This window comes from Xiphias gladius, chromosome 20, assembly GCF_016859285.1.
Source record: "Xiphias gladius isolate SHS-SW01 ecotype Sanya breed wild chromosome 20, ASM1685928v1, whole genome shotgun sequence".
NCBI classification, from domain to species: domain Eukaryota; kingdom Metazoa; phylum Chordata; class Actinopteri; order Istiophoriformes; family Xiphiidae; genus Xiphias; species Xiphias gladius.
In genome coordinates, this window is record NC_053419.1 from 19,384,359 (window position 1) to 19,405,595 (window position 21,237).

At 40.1% G+C, this 21,237-nt stretch overlaps 1 protein-coding gene across 5 annotated transcripts in view; it reads left to right on the plus strand.

Annotated features, from left to right (window-relative positions):
• Positions 1 to 21,237, plus strand: part of dab2ipb (DAB2 interacting protein b) — a 138,058-nt gene that overhangs the window by 14,554 nt on the left and 102,267 nt on the right. The window contains exon 1 of one of the 5 annotated variants that reach the window (XM_040157499.1): positions 11,390 to 11,469. The exons of the other annotated variants lie outside the window; for them this stretch is intronic. The gene's annotated coding sequence lies outside the window, so the exon portion shown is untranslated. Of the gene's footprint in view, positions 1 to 11,389; positions 11,470 to 21,237 lie in introns of those variants that run through there. 5 annotated transcript variants of the gene reach the window in all.

The following is a 21,237-nucleotide window of genomic DNA, read 5'->3' on the forward strand; positions in this document are numbered from 1 at the left end:
TAAGCTGCTGACTAGGGCCTCTGTGGTCAAATGAATAGGACTTCAGTCTGTTCTATTGGGTAGGGGGTTAAGGGGTGAGGGGTGTTACATGGCGATGTGATGAAATCAACTGACTGCTAAAGACATTTGCTCTGACCTTTTTGTCATTAGTTTAACGGGGTTGTAAAGTTTTTGGCTTTTTTTGTAGCTGAGAAAGTTCAAAATTGAATTTGGAATGAATTCTGTCTGGGATTTGCCTTGTCTTCAGTTTTTGGCTTTTCTTGTGCTAGCTTCATGGAGCAGGAAGCTCTCCTCTTGCTCTTTGAATGGAGTAATTAACTCTGAGGGCCGTGGGTGTACCGTATCTGTTCAGAAGCAGCAAGCTAATTTGATGGTTACGTGAATCCATATATTTGTATGCCGTGTAGTGGTTGCTGTATGTGGGTGTTGGTGTTAGAGACACAGAGCGGCATGAAAATATGAAAGTGGGAGACAGAGGGAAAGAGAAGGGGAGAGACAGAAAGAGAGAGAGTTATGTACACAAATAAATCCAGGGGGATCTAGACTGCACTGTAGGCCAATGAGAGTGCTCACTCTTTCTCTTCCCCCTCATTTTCCGCTGCCTCTTTTTTTCCTCCACTGCTCCAAATGTTAGAGTCTAAACTAGATAGTTAAAAGGCAGAAAAAATGGTGTGTTATTAACTGGGCCAAAAAAGACGATGTTTTGTCTTCATGGCCAACGGGAAGGACTCTGCTGTGCTGCTGATGAAGAATGTGGTTAACAGAATGAGTCAACAGAGAACATACTTCCAAGAGACCATAGTTTTTCATTGCCAGCGTCTAAGCCACATTGCTTTATGCACTGGGCGCTCTGCCAGGATGGAGAAGGAGAGACAAAGAAAGGGGAAAGAGAACTGCTGAAGATGAAACTTTACCATTTTTATCCATCTCCTGAGACCTGAAACGTCTGTTAGCAATCTAACCAAATAAGTGAGAACACTGAGCTTTTTCTCACCTTCACAGTAAAGTTTCCCAAAATAAAATTTCAAATTCATGCATTAATATTCACTTTATCCTCTCAACCAGTCAGCTGGCCTCTTTCAATGCATACAGCTTGAGGACTTCCCTTCTCAAGGTTCAGTATAAATAGAAAAGTGAGTAAAAAGGGCAATAATCTGATATCATCCGATTACATCCTCACCTCAGGCTTGCAAGCTGCAGGAAGATTTCACACTTCCAAGGCTTGCAGGCATCACTTTTCATCTTTCTCAGACACACACAAACACATGCATGCACAGAGATATCATTGCTGTTGTTTGCAATAAATCTAGGAGCAGAGTGCTTTGCATTGCACTTCTATGTGCATGTTTTTTTTTTTCACATATTGCACATTGATATGTATATTTTGCATATAAAGTAGATACTGATCTGCTATTTGCATATACAGTAGCTGCAGAGAGCACTGTAACTGTATCTACATATGTCCTGTTTGTATCTAGAGAAAGCAGATGATTGCTAATGCTGGACATCCTCTTCCACTGTACATTAATTTAGAAAATATTCTGAGTGGCAACCCTACCATACAAGCTTGAGGAAAAGTGGTCACTTGAATAACTGTGGTACACGCGTGCACCCAATAGTTTTGTCAGGAGTAAACTGAGAATCTCACTAAAAAATATTTCTCTTTAAAAGCAGCCATGTCTAATTCAGGCCTTAAAATGAGCATAACCACTCGCTTATAGGAGCACATACAGATGAGAGGAATGTTGAGGGAGGAAAGTAAAAAGGGAGAGGCAGAAAAACTCCTTATCCATGGCCTTCATTGACATGTAAATGGGTCTGTATGTTTTTGTCCTAGTTGAGAAAGGTTATACTGGGGGGGGGGCACAAGGACATTTCTTGTGTAAGTGCGAATGTGCACTTGTTTCAGAGAGAACTTTGATTAGACAGCGATTTCTTCTCTTTCACTATAAAGCATTTTTGTGAAAAACAAGGGGCTTTTCACCCACTTTCCATTTTGAAGTGACTTAGGGTTTCCGACTACACTTCTAAAATTCCCAGATTTTATCCAGATGAAACTGCGGTCTTGTGGGTGAAAGCGCTGCAGGGCTTTGTCTTGAAGAATGTTCAGCTTTTAATAAAAGATTTATTCTTACTTGTGTTGTCATGTGCTAAAACCTAGCCAGACTTTGGAGCTGAGTGGTACAGGGTTTGTAATTTTAGGAACTGTAATAGAGACTTTCTTCAGTTTATGGGGTTACAGCCTTGGCAAATAAATGTTGTCTAAAGTGTTTAGAGACTGATAAAAACATAATGTTTAGTCTGTCCTGTTTCCCGCTGTAAACATGTTTTTGTATGTAGGCCTATGTGTTGTGTGTATATTTTTTGTGTGCATGTTTTTGTATGTGCATCTTTTGGGAAGCAAATTTTTTTTTGGCAAAGTGGGGTCATTCTCGCATGCTTTCACATTAAATGTAGACATTTGAATCAATGTTCATATTAAAATTATTTATTAATACAGCTTTAAACAATAATACATTTTTCTGTCCGCTTGGGGGACACCGGAAAAAAGTTGGGAACACAATACTGACATTATTATCACCTTTCAAGTTGAAATGGCGAAATTATTAGAAAACAGTTGCCTATTCACACATCCAGCGTCATCCTCAATCCTTTGGAGTCAAATGATGAATGCAAGTCCATTATTCACTTTCTTTTAGCTCTTTGTTTGGTGTCTACCAACTTCTGAGGGAAATATTTGGCTCTTTAGTGGCTAAATGCTCCAGTACTCTATGTTCACCAGCTGGTCACAAACTTTTATCTGTCTACCATTTGGTGCTAAACTAGTAGTATACAGTTGGTTTTTAGAGATTACTTGCTGAAAACTGCTGCCTGCTTCGGCCAAAAAACGATGCTATGAGACCTGTGAGAGTGAAGCAAAACGATAAAGTTGTGGCCTTGACAGCCAAATAATTGACATTAAGCTCTGGAGAGCTGAGGGGGACTGCTAAGTCAGGTGATAATTCTCTGTAGGTTCATCACTATGAGTGACCCCTTTCGTATTGTCACGGGATACATTGTCATCATAAAAATATTGATTATTGATTTAAAGAAATAAAACACCTTACTCAGTCAGTTCAAATTTTGGAACCATTTAACATGACAACTGTTTTGCTTAAGATAAAAAAGTAAAAATACACGTCAATTGAAATCACAAAGAGGAGCTACAATGCAGGAAAACCTCCCATCGGCAATAACTGTGTTACAGAAGATAGAATTTCTATAAATTATTATTATTATGTTGTCATTGGCTGAGTCTTTGGAACACCCACCTGGCCAGCAGCATGGAAGAAAAAAGCATATAGCTCATATTTTGCATTAATTGTGTCCTAATGTCACATTTTCTGATTCCTGGATATTGATGCGTCCAGAATCCGAGTAGACTACCTCATGCTGTCATTTGGGCCAGCTTTAAGGTATTGTTCGACATAGTCACTCCTTTCTTGTAGATTTCTTACCCTACTGCTCTAGCATTATCAGAAGCATTTATAATAAGTATATATGAGCAAGTAAAAATAAAAAGACAGGCCACTTGTCGTAATCCTCCAGAGGTCAAGGCAAGTGGCACTGCTAGTTGGGGAGGAGAAGAATGTCAGGAGTAGTTTTAAATAGCATGCTGTGTGTCGTGGAACGGGCTTTTCTAAACTAAACCATCTCTGACTTCTGATTTTTTTTATTTTGAAATGAAAACCAAACATTAACTTTACAAACACATCTTTTATGTGAATAAACTCGTTTTCCACCTCTCATCGGTACCGAGCCACGAACATATTAGATAAAACTTTGTTAAGGTAGCTTGCGTGGAAACATTCAAATTGGGTCTAAATCCAGTTGAGACTGGTTGTGTTTCGCACTTGGCTTTAAAATTCTTCTCAAATGCATTTCAAGTGGCGGCTTGTAATGGGATTTTTCTTGTGAGGGGAAATTGTGAATGTTTCTGAAGAAAGAGGGAAAAAAAAAACCAGATTGCACAAATTTACAGCCATCAGCCACAGAAGAGGAATGCTGTGGCTATTAGCATAATGGATAGTACTTCACACTGAAAAGCCCAAAATGAGAAAGAAAAAGCTGGAAAAAAGAGACATGAAAACACAGAGGGACACAGACAGAGATGGAAGATGTTAACTCACATCAGTGGTCTATGTTTGGAAGCTTTTTCAAGCTATATGTATTAACTACAAGCTTGACTTGATAGTCCTTCATGGAGGTCAAGGACACATTTGAGTGACACTGCATATTTGAATAAATCCATCCCCGACATGTCCAAATGTGGCTTGAGCAGTCAGTGCCTGACGCACCCTCCGTGCATTTTGCTACTGCCACTGATTGTCTCAGAAGCATTAATGATTATGATGTAAATATTCAAAATGCATTTGTGTCTCTTATACAATTCCCTTTTGATCTAATTTTCAGCGGAACGAAGGAGCCTCAAGGACTAAACTCAAGAACAAAAATTTTTTTTGCCGCAGTTGTGTTTGCCTTTCTGAAGCAAATCCCACCGGTCACAGATTACAAGTGACTGCTTTTGGTTTAAGACATCATTTTTGTGTGTGGAGAAGAAAGCAAAGTAAATGTCGATGAGTTTGAAATCATCATGTTGTAAGTTTTGATGAATGTTGTAAAGGAGACATTCAGAGTACGACACACCACAAATAAGTCTCTCTCCAGAGTAGCAGACTGCGATGTTGTGTTTCTTTGTCTGTTAAAGTGCGCAATTTGTTGGTTTATGGTAAATAACCGCAGTGAAGCAACTAGCAAAGCAATTAAATTTCACTTCAGTTTGTCTTGCTCTTTCTCTCCCCCACACTTGCCCCATATCTCTTTATCTTGTCCTTTTTTTAGATTGCTAAGATTTCAGTTATATAACTGCCTTTTAAACGTAAGTAACATCACATAAAATATATATCCCTAGTCCTAAAAGCACCGCTACAACCAGATCTTCCAAGTAATCTCAATAATCTCTTGTGTTTGACCAGTCAGTGATGCTCTCACTGAAAAAGTGCTACCTACAGTAAATTTTAGACTAGCTTCCTCGGATCAAAATGAAAGTAAAGTTCGTGAGATCCTAAAAGGTTCAAGTGGGCAAAAAAGGATATTACTGACTCACACATAGTTCCTGACCAACTCTGATCATAAGTTTGCAAGAACATGTCCCCCACCTTTTTTTTATTTCAATCTGATCCACTCTGGCGTTTTTATTGTGCAAATTTGAAGTCTTGTCAAATTGTACGGAATTCAGAAATACAAGAAATTCAGCATTTTTTAGTTGTATCGTTATTGCACCGATCTATAGAACTGCGTATTTGCACACCTGTAGGTTACAGTAAGAAGACCTAGCAGATTGCTAACCAAAAGATCCACAGCTGTGGCGTCCACACGGGAGATGACAGATGAAAAGTTCATCAAACCAGCGAGTCTGTTGATGGTGGATATAAATAACACTGTAACAGCAGAGCTAAGCAATAACCTCAGAGAGCTGACTTGTGGCCAGCAGCAACAGTGGCACAACTCCATTTGGCACTGTTTGTCAGAAATCCACCCTGATGGGAGACTGTCAGTCAACAGAGCACTGCTGAGGAGGGAAGGAGGGGATGGGAGGGGAGGAGGGATGCAGGGAAGGAGGGAGGTATGGAAAACAGAAAAAAAGCAGTGCAGAGCATATGAGAAGAGTATATGGAAGTGTAAATTCTGCCTTTGCTGCATGTTATGTAGATCTTAAGCATGTTAATGTGGTTGTGTGTGCGGGTGACCGTGTGTATTCGTGTGTTAGTGTGTGTGTCCACGGTATGTTTTTCTGTCGAAGTGTGTGTGATGTGTGTCTAAGTTGAAGTGACTGCAAGGGGCAGAAACTGAGCCAAACAAAGCCATGAGCTCGTTACACGCTCACAACAAATTTATGTCGGAAATGTGCTTTTCTCGTCTCTGCAAATCATATGTAAATGTGCTCGTCCCACACCGAGCAAAGAGTGCTAGAGAGGGTGAGAGTGGTGAGGGAAGGCGCTGCGGATAGAGAATTGGAAAATATTGACTGTGTGAAAGGAAACTGGTAATGTCAGTAAGAGCATGAATACTTGCTGACTTAAGTCTTTCCCTGGGAGATTCTAATCAAAGTAGGATGCTAGCATTGTAAGATTTAACTGATCTTAATCATCGTTTTGTTTATCCTTCCTCATTGTTTGTGTGGTTTACCCAGGTACAGATCTGTGATGATCCGCCAGGGTATTTATTTTGGTACCACTGCTGGTGGGAGAGTGTAGTCTTTTGAGCCTGAAATTAGAGCTTTTGGAAAAGCAGCAACTAAAAACTTGTTTTCACCGTCACATTTAAATTACGTTGAACGAAGGTTTTTCTACATCATATCCCATGCTGTACTGTGTATACTGTCTGTAAAACTCCCTAATGTGAACACTGAATTTTCTAAACTATAGACCAAATTAATTAAAAAAAAAAAAAAAAAAAAGGTATATAAGGTTATGATATAACATCAGTGATACTGTGTGTGATAACCTAACCAATTACATGTCACTCCAAGTGATAGCATTTCAAGATTTTGTAGGCTATTACTGTGTATCTGTTTAATTGCCTGTTTTTTTTATCAGTATTAAAATTGAGCTTTTCTTTTGGCAATTTTTTTTTTGATCCAATATGTATATTTCTGTAAGTTATTAGATTTGGCAGAAAAAGCGCTGCTCTATGAAGGATTTCTCAAAGAATCCAAGCAACTTCGAGGATTCTGCTAGAAGACCTAATCCTCCCAGCATTAACAATGCCGTACATGATCACTTATAAGTAAAGTCAACAATAGCTCATATGAGGAGATTTTGGTGGTGGAGGGTGCTACAGTAAAGCAGGGAAAAAGCATTTGTGTGGGGGGATCAGCGGAGTTAAAGTGCTCTACCTGAACTGACACAATTGCCCATTTGTGACAAGGCACTCCGAGTTTATCATGTCACTCGGCACGAGCAGGTTCAGGGGATTCTGATAGTCCACAGTAGAGAGTGACAGAAAACATATGGAGAGAGAGAGGCGTGGATGGTATGTGATATATGTCCTAATGAAACCGCGGCCTTGGTAGTTACATGGTTTGCATTTTAGACCGCTGGGACCCGGGACGCCCCAGTTCTGTCCTTTTATAAGTTGAATTCCCTTTGGAATTCTGCCACAAAAAGCACTTGCTGGCATGGTAGGCATGGTAGCAGCCTTGCCCCACGTGCCGCACACAAGTGCCTTTGTCTCCAAAATGGCAGATGTTGGCATTCCTGGCTTTCCCGTGTCCAATTCTCCCTACAGCTGAAATACACATTCGTTTTTCTTTGCCTGCACTGAAAAGAGGAAACAAGAGATTGATCGTAAGCCAGACGCTGTGTTTTGAGTTGATGTAGTTTGACTGTTTCACGTGTTAATTTTTGTCTGACTCAGCCTTCTGAGGAGCAGAGTGACATTTTGTTTATGGATTAAGTGAATTAGCATAGTGTAGATACATATTAGACTATTTGTTTCCAATGTTTGTCACCGATGGTTCAGCTTTTTTGTCACACTGACACTCTCTATTTATTACTTTCTGCTTGTTGCTGGCATCGCGTTCTCTCTTTCCTTCATCTCCCCTTTATATCCTGTATTTGTCTCCATTGCTTCTGTCATGGTCTTGACTCCGTTTCAGCAGCAACATACTTGCTGTTTCTGGAGAAAGATCCATTTGAATAAATCCAGTCTTTGTTGTCCCTTTTACTCCCGAGAACCTGACTTTCACATGCTCATGCGCAAAAATCCGCGCATACACAAAAGTCTTCACTATGCATGTTCTTAACTTTTCACACGTTCTTGGACATAGACACACACAAATCAACTCAGGAAAATAAACAGAGTGACAGGGGGTGAGGGATCACTGAAACAGAGAGGGAGACAAACAGAGAGGAAGATAAAAGGAGAGGTGTGTCAGAGTTGTCTATAGGAGTCGACTTCACTGTTTCACGTTTTGTCTCCATGTAACTCTATAGCCCACATACCAAAGTACTCAATCACTATGTCACTTCAGCCTTTGGTTTTCTGTCTTTCCCATTTTTACTCTCACTCCCTCTTTCTCTGTGTTTTTCCTTGTAATTGTTTATTGAAGTTGGAATTAGACTTTAGCCAAACTTTGGCCTAAACAAGCATCCTAGTCTTCCTGATCTGACCTCAGTCTGCTCTGAAACACTTTGCGAGGCCACCACACGCTGAACTTGCATTTAATTGTTTTAAATAATGAAAATAATCTTTTTAAAAATCTTACTTGATGTTTTTGTTCACTGGTTAATGTTGGGGTAATCACATTTCACATAGTAAGGTGAAATATTTCCCGACAGCAGTTTAGATGAAGATGGAAATCAGGAGTGGTGTGTAACTTTGGGGTTATTGTGCTGCGTCCCTGCCTTTTTAACTGAGATTTTAGCCATTCTCTGTCATCACTTAATGCCAGATCAAATAACATACATAGACCTATATACACCTGTGAATACCTGTGGACATTTGTCTTACATATTTCTATACTTAGCATGCCATTTAAAGGCATGTGAAGTGGTAGGACACTGTGCTGTTCAGCTAAAAATTTGAAAAAAGCTGTAATTAGTTTGGAAATTTGGAAGTGATTAGACCAGTCTTCAAAAAAAGCAGCAATCACATGCCAAAATGTGCCAAATAACTCTCATCACCACGCTTTGATGCACAACAAACAAAAACAAACTCACAACAATGTGTTTAACTCGAGAGCTTTATAGTTGCTCTGAAAGCCTCTGAAGCAAGGAACATATGAAAGTAATAGATCAACATATTTATCCCATCCTCACTGATGTCACAAACCGCCTCTGCAACAGAGCAATTTGTATCATTTTCACATTTACTAGATGCGTGTGGAAACTGGTCTGTTTCCATGCTGGTTTTGGAAGCCAGGACTCACTAAATGTGGAGTGGAGGAATCATGGATCTTTCTGTTATCAGTTAATTCCTCAACTATTGGCTTTCTTAAGGCTCTTTTGCAATAATTATCAATCTGTTTACCTTAAACACAGACTTGCTCATTAAGGAACTAAATGGACTATTAAAGAGCTAAATAAATGTAAATACATCAAAAACGCTTGTGTAGTTATACAGTAGCAGTAGCAACATCACAACCACACACATGGTTTGAAATCAGGTTTTCTTTTACAGATTTCGTGTTTGTGTGCTGTGCATTCTGGTTTGATAAATGTGACAATGCTTCCTATAGAGCACATGTTAATGCCACACCTATTATATGTGAAAGTTTTTGCCTTTTTCTGCATTTGTAGCCATGGTGGCAGCATGGCTCTAGGGATTACAAATTTGATCTGTCGGTCCACCTCTTTGAGCCGGGCTGAAAGATCTCAACAACTGCTGGATGGTTTCCCTTAACATTTTATACAGTAATTCATGGCCCCCCCTGGAGGAATCCTGTTGACTTTGGAGAGCCCCTGACTTTTCTTCTAGCGCCACAATGAGGTTGACATTTTTGGTTTTTATTGAGCTTACTTGATAAATATTAAATTGATTCCCATGACATTCGGGAAACCCATTCATGTCCATCTCAAGATGAATTGTAATAACGCTGCTGATCCCTTCACTTTTCATCTAGCACTATCAGGCCAAAATTTAAATTTTGTTGGTTTGTTTCAATTTTACTACTTTGGTTTATGACCAGATACCTGCCAAACTAAGGATATTCTCATCAGCTGCAGCTGTACTTAGTGTTTAGTGATATTTAGCACGCTAACATACCAAACTAAGATGGCGAACACGACAGCAATAATAAAGAAAATATGATGATATAACAGCAAGCTAACGTAAGTTAGAGTTTAGCACTTTACAACAAGGAAGGATTATCATAATCATATGATATCTTTCTTGTAACACAGCCCTAGGGTTTTAGTGTGAGTAGATGTGGCAAGAAGAGGAGTAAAGGAAGAAGCTGCAGTAGAGGTGAACCGGTGTGAATAGCAGCAGGAGGAGGAGGGGGGAGATCTGATGTCACCTCTGTGGACAAATGTCTTGCTTGACAAATGTCTGGCCAAGGACAGCAGCAGAAACATGAGAGTATGGTTCTTTGGCAGGAAGGAGAGAGATGGACATGGGAAAAGCCAAGAAAACATCCCAACACAGCCACTTCTGGCTGTAACATACCTAGTGCCTGTGCTTTAGCATAATGCTCTGACTGTAATGCTTTACTTAAACATGATTTGGAAACTTGCTTGGGTTGAATTTGCAAATTCACTAGTTTATCTCTTAGTGAAAGGAAACAACAGGTGAGACTTTGTTCTTTGCAACTCTTACTATCTTTAGACAAACCACAAGTACTACTTGCATCATTTACAGCCTGAAGAGTAATTTGTGTTTTAAATGCCTTTTGGAGTTTTTTGGATTTGTTATGAACTTTATAACCCTTTAAATTGCCTTTGTGCCCCAAATATGCGATATAGATAACGTTTCCTTGGCTTGCCATTGCAATGAACATAGAGTAAGTAAAAATATTGTTTTTGAATGTTTAAGATTGCAAAAAGGACAAGTAATGGCTCAAGGTAAAAACACTCATGATCATCCATAGAACTACTGTAGAATGTAGCCTGAGTGCACAGCAAACGTCAGCTAATGCTTTGAAGCTGGAGTGTGGTAGCGAGGCCCGGCCTGGCCCCGCGGTTTTTATTCAACCGCAACAAGGCCCGCGATTGGTTGGTCGTGAGGTAGGAATTTCAGCTCTTTGAGGTCTAAACTCCACCTCCTTCTCCTCCTCCTCCTCCTCTTTTTCTGAGCCCTGGGCGCTGAGGCACGACGGCATTCCCTGTACATGAGCATGCACACACAGAGACACAAACACACACACATACACACACACACACACACACACGCACGCACAGTCCCTGTCATTCGTTTTCTTATATGAAAGGGGCAGTCGAACAGGGAGTTAGAGACATTTGAAAACAGAGCAAGGAAGTGAGAGAAAGCAACAAAAGACAAAGAGAGTACTCTCCTGCCCTCTGTTTGTGTGTGTGGGTGAGCTTTTTTTTCTCTCTGTGTGAGCCTGAGAAGGGGGAGGACCTGAACCCTGCTAAGTGCCCCTGCAGGAGTCCACAGAACCATACACACACACACACACACACACACACACACACACACACACACACACACACACACACACACACACACACACACACACACACACACACACACACACACACGCACACGCACACGCATACTTGCTCAGTCCACTGCAGCTACTGCAGCCTGAATGAGTGCAAATCAGTGGGAGAAACAGAGCAAGGAAACAGGAGTGAAACAGAGGGGAGGAGAAATCGCTGGAGTTACTACTTGTTGCTCTTGGTTTTCTGTGCGGATTGAGGATGATATACCTTCTGCTTTCCCTGCGGCTGTCGGACCTTGTCTGAGGTGAGCGCTAGCATTCCACTTTTTTTTTTTTTTCCCTTTCACTGGCCAGTAACACTCTGAGAGGAAAGGGGGTCTGAGTTTCAAATTTTCAAGTTTTTCTGTGTGATTGCTCTGTTGGTGGAATGGCGGAGGGGGTTTGAAGGAGAGGAGAAGTTGTGGAGGGAAGCTTTTCACATGCCAGGGGAGCAACACTATCACACCGATTTGTCAGAGAAAGGAGCAAAGTAGAGATTGAAAGAATCAAACTATCTTTTATGGAAGAAACAATTGAGGAAAAAAGAATTGTTGTATGAATGTCAGGCTCAAAGACAGTAAGAGCTGTAGCGTGATTCTGAGCTCTGCTTCTACAAGCAGGACAGCAGAAGATGAGAGAAAAAACTCAGTGCAACTCTCAGTCTCCTCAGACTCTTTTCTGATTATTACCTCCCCTTTCTTTGGTCTAGGGCTGCTTTGCTGAAAGGACCGTCCAACATAAATGTGACATGTATTCATAACCTGTCCGGTATGTGTGGGAGTGTGTGTAGTCCAAGTCCAACACACTGTGGCAAAGGCACACGGTAGTGTTTAACCACTTCAGCAGTGTGTAGTCTTCATTTATCAGCTCCCGCATGATTACAGTGTCTTGTGTGACTCCTCTGCCACAGATAGTAGCTCATTTGAGTTTGCAGCCTCATCATCATTCCTCCACCAGCATGTGTTTACATGCTGCAGTCTTATTGCCCGCACACATAAGTACTGAATGTCAACAATTTAGAGAGCTGCTCTTTTGGAGTTGGATGTCAATAATTGTCGTGACGTTGAAGATGTATGTTAATTACACATTTTATAACCTTTTTCTATAAGTTTTTATAGAAAACTTGTGTCAAGCTGGGGACACATTTAAAAATATCCAGATTCAATGTGAACTGTTTTTAGATGTACAGGTTTTTTTGGGGTTTTTTTTTTTTTTTTTGCGCAGTAGTAGTCACACAGTGCTGTATGTCCGGGCGTGGGGCGGGCATTGTTGTCCTATTATTAGAGCAAGCCAGGTCAGCCAGCAGCTGTGGGGAAGGAAGTGGGCTCAGAACAGCCGGAGAAGAGGGATTACTGGGAACACTGAGCGGGAATTATGGACTGACTGCTGGAATGGCATTCCTAGTGTGGCCGAGTCAGTGGAGGGGAAGATGAGTGAAACAGAGCACCAGTCGAGGATCAGTGTGGATGATAAGAGTTAAAGAAAGAGAGAGTTTGGAGTTGAACAGTTATCTAGACTAATACACTTTGTAGTAATCTGCAATTACAGCTGTTGTACAGCTGGTTTACTTGGTTGTTGATCTATTGAACTGGATTTGTTTGGGGTTCCCAGTAATAATTTCTTCATTAAATTAATCTGTTGGTTGTTGTTTTTTTTTTTTGTTTGTTCTTTGATTAAAATATGAATCTTTTAGTCTATAAAATGTCTGAAAAGTGTAAAAAATGCCCATCACAAGTTGCTTGTTTTGTCCAAAACAGTCCAAAACTCAAAGATGTTCAGTTTACAATGATATAAAAAATAGAAACGCAGAACATCTTCAAAATTTGAGAAGCTGAAACCAGTAAAACTTTTGCTTTTTTGCTCAAAAAATGACGGATTTGGTGATTTATCAATAATCAAAATAATGGATTAATTTTTCTGCTGATCAGCTACTCAACTATTGAAATAAACACCTCAATAGAAACATTTTCCTACAGACCACAATTCAAGTGTAAAGGGAGGCCATTTTTGTTTAAATAAAAGGTAACAAATAGAATATAAACCTAATCTAATCAGTCTGCTAACCCACTCTTAGTGACATCTTTATCTCTGGCGGCCCAGGCAGTGGAAGTGTTCTAAGGCAGTGAAAGTGGAAGGAGTTTCTTACAGATAGTGATTACTTGGTGATTGACTGCTGTGATAAACTGCTGACACACTGACTAAAGAGATAATAGCATCCCAGTATTACTCACATGTCTCTGCGACCTCTCCCCCTGTAAATCTGTGGTATGCGTTCTGGTTAAAAGTGCTTGCTTATTAATGTTATTAGATAAATATAGCAGCAAGGGCTTTGTTACCAGGAACCTCTGATTTTTTTGTTTTGTTTTTCATTTCTCCTCCAGCATGGTTAGTTGTTGTATGTATGACTATTGCTGAGTTTTCTGAGTATGTTTAAAGGCATCTGTCTTTCCTTCCGTCCGTACAGTGTCGAATACAGACTGTGGTTTGACCTATTTGGTGAAAAACCGCCAATAGAGGTATTGTGAAACTGTCTTTAAAAAAAAAACTGGAACAGCATAATTAAGAAAATATTCAAGATGAATCTTGATCATACTTGTTTAGATATTTCTTCAGGATTGTGAAATCAAAGATCTCACTCCAGAAGCATTTACTCTGGGGGAGTTGAGGATAGAGACTATTTTATTAGAAGTTTACTCCTAACTATCCCAGGTATATAGTTGCCTAAATACAAGACTTAAAATTGTTGTTCTGTAGAATTGATTGCAAAGTGTACACACCTTACGAAAGTGATGGGACTTTTCCTGATTTTCAACCTAACCAGTCCATTTAGTAGAGATACTTAATTCTGTAACATATGTGTGTATGGCGGGGGTATAGTTCTCTGTATTTGAATTTTGAAGTCTTTTGGTCTCCTCACAAAAAAGTTACCGTGGCTTACATACTTTTAGTAACACAGGACCTGCCCTCATTTCCCCCACTCTTTTTCCAGCCTTCCTCCACCCCTCCCACCCCAGCTCTCTGAAGAACAGCTATGTAATTAGTTAGAGACTAGAAATCACAGACAACAGAGGGGATTTTGATATATGTTTGACAGCAGTATATGGGGGTGGTTTCACCCATGGGTTTGGGGAGTAGAAGAGCTATATGTTTTGCAGGGTACGTTCTGTGCGTCCAGAGACGCATGCTCAGTGAGATCACGTGTGAGAAAAATGATCTGGTTAGTGTGTGTCTCAGTTTCTTTTACATTACATGTTTGGGCATGTGGGTGCAGCTGTAGTCTTTGTGCACTGGCACTTATTGCTTGTTAAGATCAAAATCAATTAGCAGTTTCATTCTTGTTGGCCACTAATGCCGACTGTGGAGAATTATTCATTGTGTCCTTGTTATGTCAATAAAGTGCTTCACATCGGAATTTAGGGCAAAAAAAAAAGATTTTTAAATGATTTGTTTTGTTGCCCCAAAACAGTCCTTAACAACAAATCAAACAAACTGTAGAGATGTATGATACATACATGGCGGTCTTGCTGAAAACCTTTACTGGGAAGAAATTGAATGACTTCATATGTAAATAATTTATTTCATGTAATGATTATAAAAATAACAAATCAGCAAGGCATCATGACTAATGAACAGCTTTTTAAAGAAGTTTCTTCTACCAAGGAGTGGAGGTCATAGGATTATCTCAATCCAATTGTACATCCATTTGTTTGTTTGTCTTTGAAAACCTTTTAATTCTGTGGTTGGTGTGAAATTTGCTGTGCACATTTGCCCCCCCAAGACAAAGAAACCTATTCATTCTGGACATTGGCTCCAGTTCCATCCTTGCACTTTCAGCCTTCACAAATGTATCTCTTGACATGTTAGTTGTAAACACAATATTGCAGTAGACATTTTACCCTCTTCACGGTGTGAGCGTGTGTTTGCATGTGGCCGTGCACGGTGGTGGAGGAAGAGAGCTTCCAGGCACAGGCTGTTGCACACTTCTCAGAATAACATGATTATATGTTGATATATTGACCCTCATTATTAATCCAGCTGGAGTCCATATGTAGTTGTTAGTAACAGAATTCTGTGGCCCCTCTCAGCAGATGTGGGGCTCTAACCCTGACTGCGCTTTTTTGACATTCATGCCCTCCACTGAAGCTGCCAGTTCAACAGATGTATGGTTCTGTGTCTCACTGTGCGTCTGGCTCTATTCATGTAGGCTTAGACTTTGACTAGGCACACTGTAGCGTCAGCATGTGTGCTGACTTGTATGCCACCATGCTGCATGCACATATAGTTACAGTGGATGCTAATACATTCTCAATACATTGATGGTGGTACTGAAGACTCACAAGGGGAGTTTGTAAAGTCTGTATCTGCAAACAGAGAGAACTGTCTGTCATCTTTCTACAACTGGCAACTGAGGCTTTTTGAGTTTGTTGTTAGCCTTTAATGGTCTGGTTGCACTACAAATAATCTTTATTTCACATAATCAACCCAAATTATTTTTATTGCAATGTAGCACCTCAAGCTGTGAATCAGAAGATGCTCTCAAATCCCAGTGCAATTACCATGGCATCTTTCATTAATGTCCCAGTAGTTCCATTATTCACTGTCTATGCTGCAACTCTTAAATTGTGTTTTTTTTTTTTTTCTTTCCTGTGGATGTTATCATCACTACTGTCTTTCTCTTTGCTTGTAAGCTTAAACAGAATCTTATTCAAATTCACAAATTAAACCCGAACTATACAACCCTACAGAAAGGATCCTGTTTTGGTGGTGGTCCAATGTAAAGTGTGTTTAGAAAGAAGTTAGACATGGTGAGTTGACACTGTGAACAGCCTGAGGAGGAAGGTGAATTGGACATTCAGAGTGTTGTAACGAAACTAATGATAGTATGGTAATGTGCTAAAATTTAAATAAATCGATGTGTAAATTAATTGCTGTTTGTACGACAATGAGTCGTATCAGCTTTCACATTATGTGGGCTTTACAGTCAGACAGAGGCCTTACATATTGATATGCCAGTATTTTTGTAAAGACAGTTCTGGGATGCAAATGTCTCACAAGGAGTTGATGTTCTCAGAGATTGCATGCATTAATTTGCATATGTGATATTAGTGTTTACCTGTGTGTGTATATGTAAAGGTGTGACACTTTTTGTGTGTGCCATTTTGTCTGATAAAGCCTTGTTGTGTTGCTTCACAAGGAGCCCTCCCATTGAGTTCAATGAGCCAGGAGATAACAGAGCAAATATTTCACAGCTCTTGTCTGTGGGTATCCAGCAGTGGATCAGTGTCTAGTTTAACAGTTTAGTTGTGTTATATGTACAGACAAACCTGAATAAATGAGTTGAGAAACACAATGATTGCAGATGCTTCCACACAGGTGCACTGCATGGTACAATTAAGCAGTTAACACTCAATCATGCTCCGTGGCATGTACAAAAATGCTGAGCAGGCCCAGTGGATTTTGATTTCGTATCAAGATGGCAAGAGGAAAAAATCTAAGTGACTTTGAAAGAGGGTTCAGAGTTGGGGCACGGATGGCAGGAGCTTCAAAGACTGCTCAGCTGGTTAGTGTTCCAATAGGAATAGTGACTAAAGTGACATCTGCATTTAGATCTATGGGAAAGACGTCGGTAAATGGGGTCGGAAATTGCGGTCGTCAGCGCACATTTGATGATCGTGATGCTCGTGCATTAGTGCGATATGTAAGGAAAGAACAGAAGAGCAACTCTACCTCAGGTGACTGAGAATGTCAATGCAGGACGTGATGGATGTGTCAGCAACAACAGTCCGTCGACTGGTAGACAGGGAGGGATATTATAGTAGGGTTGCAGTAAGTTGTCGCCCGTCTGTACATGTGACTTTTGATTATTATTCTACATGTCTCTCTTTCCCTCTTTTCAAGTTTGTTTTGAGGGTAAGTCTTTATTTCGGATGTTTGTACTCGTGTGTTTGTGTTTGCCCTTATACCAAATGGCAAATGGGCAGCAAGGGTGTATGTTTGTATGACCTGTGAGTGAATGACGTCACTCACAGCGTGGTGTAGAAAAAACTGTACTGTTTACACATCTAAACACACACAAAAGCAAAAACAAAGATAAATAAAGTACTGTAAGTATAATTCTGTTTTAATTTTAGATTTAGCCATCATATCTATCAGTTATGATAACTTTATACCCACTAAATTATTTTGCAGAGATCTGGGAACATGGCGACATTCTCACAGGCTGACACGGCAAGAAACACGAGCCAGATAGTTGTAAAAAAGCCACAAGTTTAGCCAGATTATATAACCCACTTTACTTGGAGGTAAAACAGTCATTAATAATCTCTCATTTTACAAGAAAATATTGTCTGTAAACTGTCTGAATGTCTATAGTTTGGGGAATAATTTTACTGTTTTACTGTTCTTTGTTTTCCTATCTAAAGTTCCACTGACCTGGGTTTCCTGCTTTGTTCGATTCTCTTTTAGACATGTTGTTGCGTCCCTGAATCTCAGTAGTTCATTTGATGAGCTCAGTGTTATTATTACGGAAAGGAATGATGGCTAAAACGACGAAAATAAGACCCAAGTTGTAATAAACCTCAGTTACTCTTTGACGGAAAACTTGCAATATTCTTGAAGAAAATTTCCCACAGTGATGCAAATGAGGAATCGTTGCTGTTGGGTTTTTTGGTCTTTTATGTTTGTCTCCATCCTCTTTTCAAATCTCCCTTAACATTGATGTACAGATAAATAGGCTTTCATCCCAGACTTCCGGAAATAAAATCTGTGGAGACAAAAGCGCATCACTGAACCAGGCCTCTGGCGGTCAAAACAAAATTAAACTGGAGTGCAGAAAAGAGCACCCACTGTCTGTTGACTTTTCTGTTGACCCCAGAAAAACATCGGCGTGAACAATATATTTACATGGTCCTCTAAAAAACATGGCATGACAAAGTTTTTCAACTACACTGCTAAAGTGCTGTTGCTGCCTAAATCTAATTTATGAGGCACCACAGATGAAAAGGTCTTTGAATTTGAGATTAAAGTCCTGCTAACTTGTCTCATGTCATGCAGCTTTCAAAGACACCACGATACAACTATTAAACTGATAAATATTCATCCAAGGCTGGTGGGGTAGCGAGGGCTCATCATGGCAGTCGCAGTGTTGTCTCAGAGCAATGAAGCAATAAAGTATTAAAGTAAACAGAAAGCTTCAATATCTATTTTACGTTCACACTTGAGAGAAGGCTGGGAAGACGAGGATTAATTTAAACATAAGACGTAAATGTAACTGGCTACTTGCTCAGTGATATTTAAGCCCGGTCCTGTCATCTCTTTAACTTTATTTAATCTGCACACAAATGTTTTCTCACAGGCAACGTATCACAAGCCCTTCATTGTTTCTATGGCAACCACTAAGGAGATCAGTAGATGTTCCACAGAGTCGTTATTCAAATCAACAAAAAAGACACATGCTGCTTCCTTAGAGAGACCGATTAATATTAATATATGACAGAACAAATACCCGACCCGCATTTTCATAAATTTATTTCCTGGACATTGAGTTAAATAACATTTTTCCTCGTGCGTTCCAGGACAATAAGGATGATTTTCTTTTTATGTACACATGAAAGAGGACATCTTGATTGCAATGTTATTGTTTAAGATACATTCATGACACTTTTTGAACGCAGCTCTCATGATGGATTACTGTACTTACGTGGGGAAAATATTTGAGGTCTCTCTGTTTATCAATTCTCCTTCTCGGTTTAACTTAGTGTTCTCACAGTTTATCGCATGCATACATACGCTCAGATTCCGTGGAAGGGAGAGAAATCATGTTTATCGCGTAAGAGGGTGGCCTAACGTGCTGAGACAAAACAGAAAACAGGAAAGGGGGGAAAATGAACTCCACTCCCAAAGGTTCCCCTTTCCCTCCTACATACATCACTTCCTCTCCTCTCACATACCCTCCTCTCTCTCTCACACACACACACACACACACACACACACACACACACACACACACACACACACACACACACACACACACACACACACATTGTCTCTCTAACATTCCTACAAAAGTGCCAATAACTATTTTAATGAATGATAACTAATCCTACAAAAATTAGTTTTATTTGTATTGGCAAATATGCAGGTGTAAAAAATAATTTAAAAGGACTGTAGCTGAGGTTATAATAACCTGATTTCAAGTGCAACAATGAGCTACTGTTGAGTTGCTTGTCAGTGTCTTTGTAGAACCAACTGGTAAAGACTGCTCTAACCCAGATAGTTGTACTCCTCCTGTGTCCTGCCCTTGATCTCTCTGAATAGCAACACAAATACAGACACATTGCATATATGTACACGCATGCGCACACACACACACACACACGCACACGCACACACACACACACACACACACACACACAGAGAAGCACTACCTTTTGTCATTGGAGCTGTACCACTTTGAGATAAAGGTACAGTCCTTGAGTGAGGTAAATGAGGGCGTTAAAATACAAAACTCCAAATCTGCCCATTTCCTCCCTTTGGCCTTCCCGACAGCTACAGCATTTCATCTGTGGAAGGACACAGACGTGCACATAAACCCACCCACAATGTGTCTGTGTGCGTGTGTTGCAGAGAGAGCGACTACGAGATTGCTGTTTATAGCTCGGATGTGGATTCCCACGCTAGATAAAGTGTTGCTGATCAGAGGGATGACACTAACCGGCCATGTGCAGTTGCAAATAGAATTCCTTTTAAGTGCCTGCCTTGATTTTTTTCTTTGCTTCGTGTTTGAGTACAATCAGTGTCTGTCTTTGCCCACAAGTCTGTGTGTGGACTTGTTAGAAAATTCCCATTGGCTGAGTTACCTCCGTGTGGCTTGCAGAAAGGGCTTCTTGCCATCTCTGTTTCCACATAACAGGACATTGAAAAGGTGTAGCTCACCTCGATCAGCTGTTCAAGCTTTAAGATTTGAAAAAACTAAAATAAGAACCTCTTTGTGTTTGTCGTGATTATTTATTGGAAAAATATAAAGGAGCAATGCTGTTTTCTGACCTGGTCTTTCATACTATTACAAAACAAGCACCAAAAAATAGAGTGAGACCAGAGTACGGCAAATTGGAGGGAGGTTATCATCTCCTTAAACAGTAACCAGACTAAGAGTCTAAACCCATGCTAGTGGTTCCGTGAGGCATTTGGTTCTAAGCATAGCAGTGCTTAGAGCTAAACGCCAACATAAGCATGCTGCGATGCTCACACTGACAATGCTAACACCCTGATATTAGCAGGTATAATGTGAACCATGTTCACCAACTTAGTTTACCATGCTATCATCCGCCAATTAGCACAAAGCAGAAAGTACGCTTACAGAAAAACTGCATGAATTTCACTTGTGTAAAAAAACATGTGGTCACATGTGGATACATGTAAAAAACATGGGAAATTCATGGGATTTTTCTGTAAAGTTACAGCTGATCCTGATATGAAATGTCATTAGTTTTTCAAGTTTGTGGTGCTGGATGAAAAATCATCAAATTTGATTCAGATAATGCTGAGGGGTATATACATTTGTTCCAAATTCATGGAAATCTACTAGTCAACTAGTAGTAGAGATATTTTAAATGTCAACCTCATGGAGGCGCTGGTGGAAAAGTCAGAGGATCACCAAAGTCGGTAAATTTCATCCTCTGGGGACCACGAATGACTGTAGAAGCAAAGTAGGGAATTCTGACACAACTTGATCTACTTCCAAGATGCATGGAGAAGAGAAAACAATCAGAAGTGGTAGAAACTCCTGCAACACTTGTAGTATAAAGAACAACTTTATTGGCACAGAAACACTTTATTGACAATAAAGCTGGAGTTTCTACCTCACCACCAATGTTATGACAATCCCTTGGGTGGTTGTTGAGATACTGCATTTCAGTCTGGACCAAAGTGGTGGACTGACCAACAGACCAGCTGACAGACCGACATTGCCATCTCAAGCCTGGCATGGCTAAAAATAATAAAATATTGGGGGAAAATTGTAGACACTGTCAAGA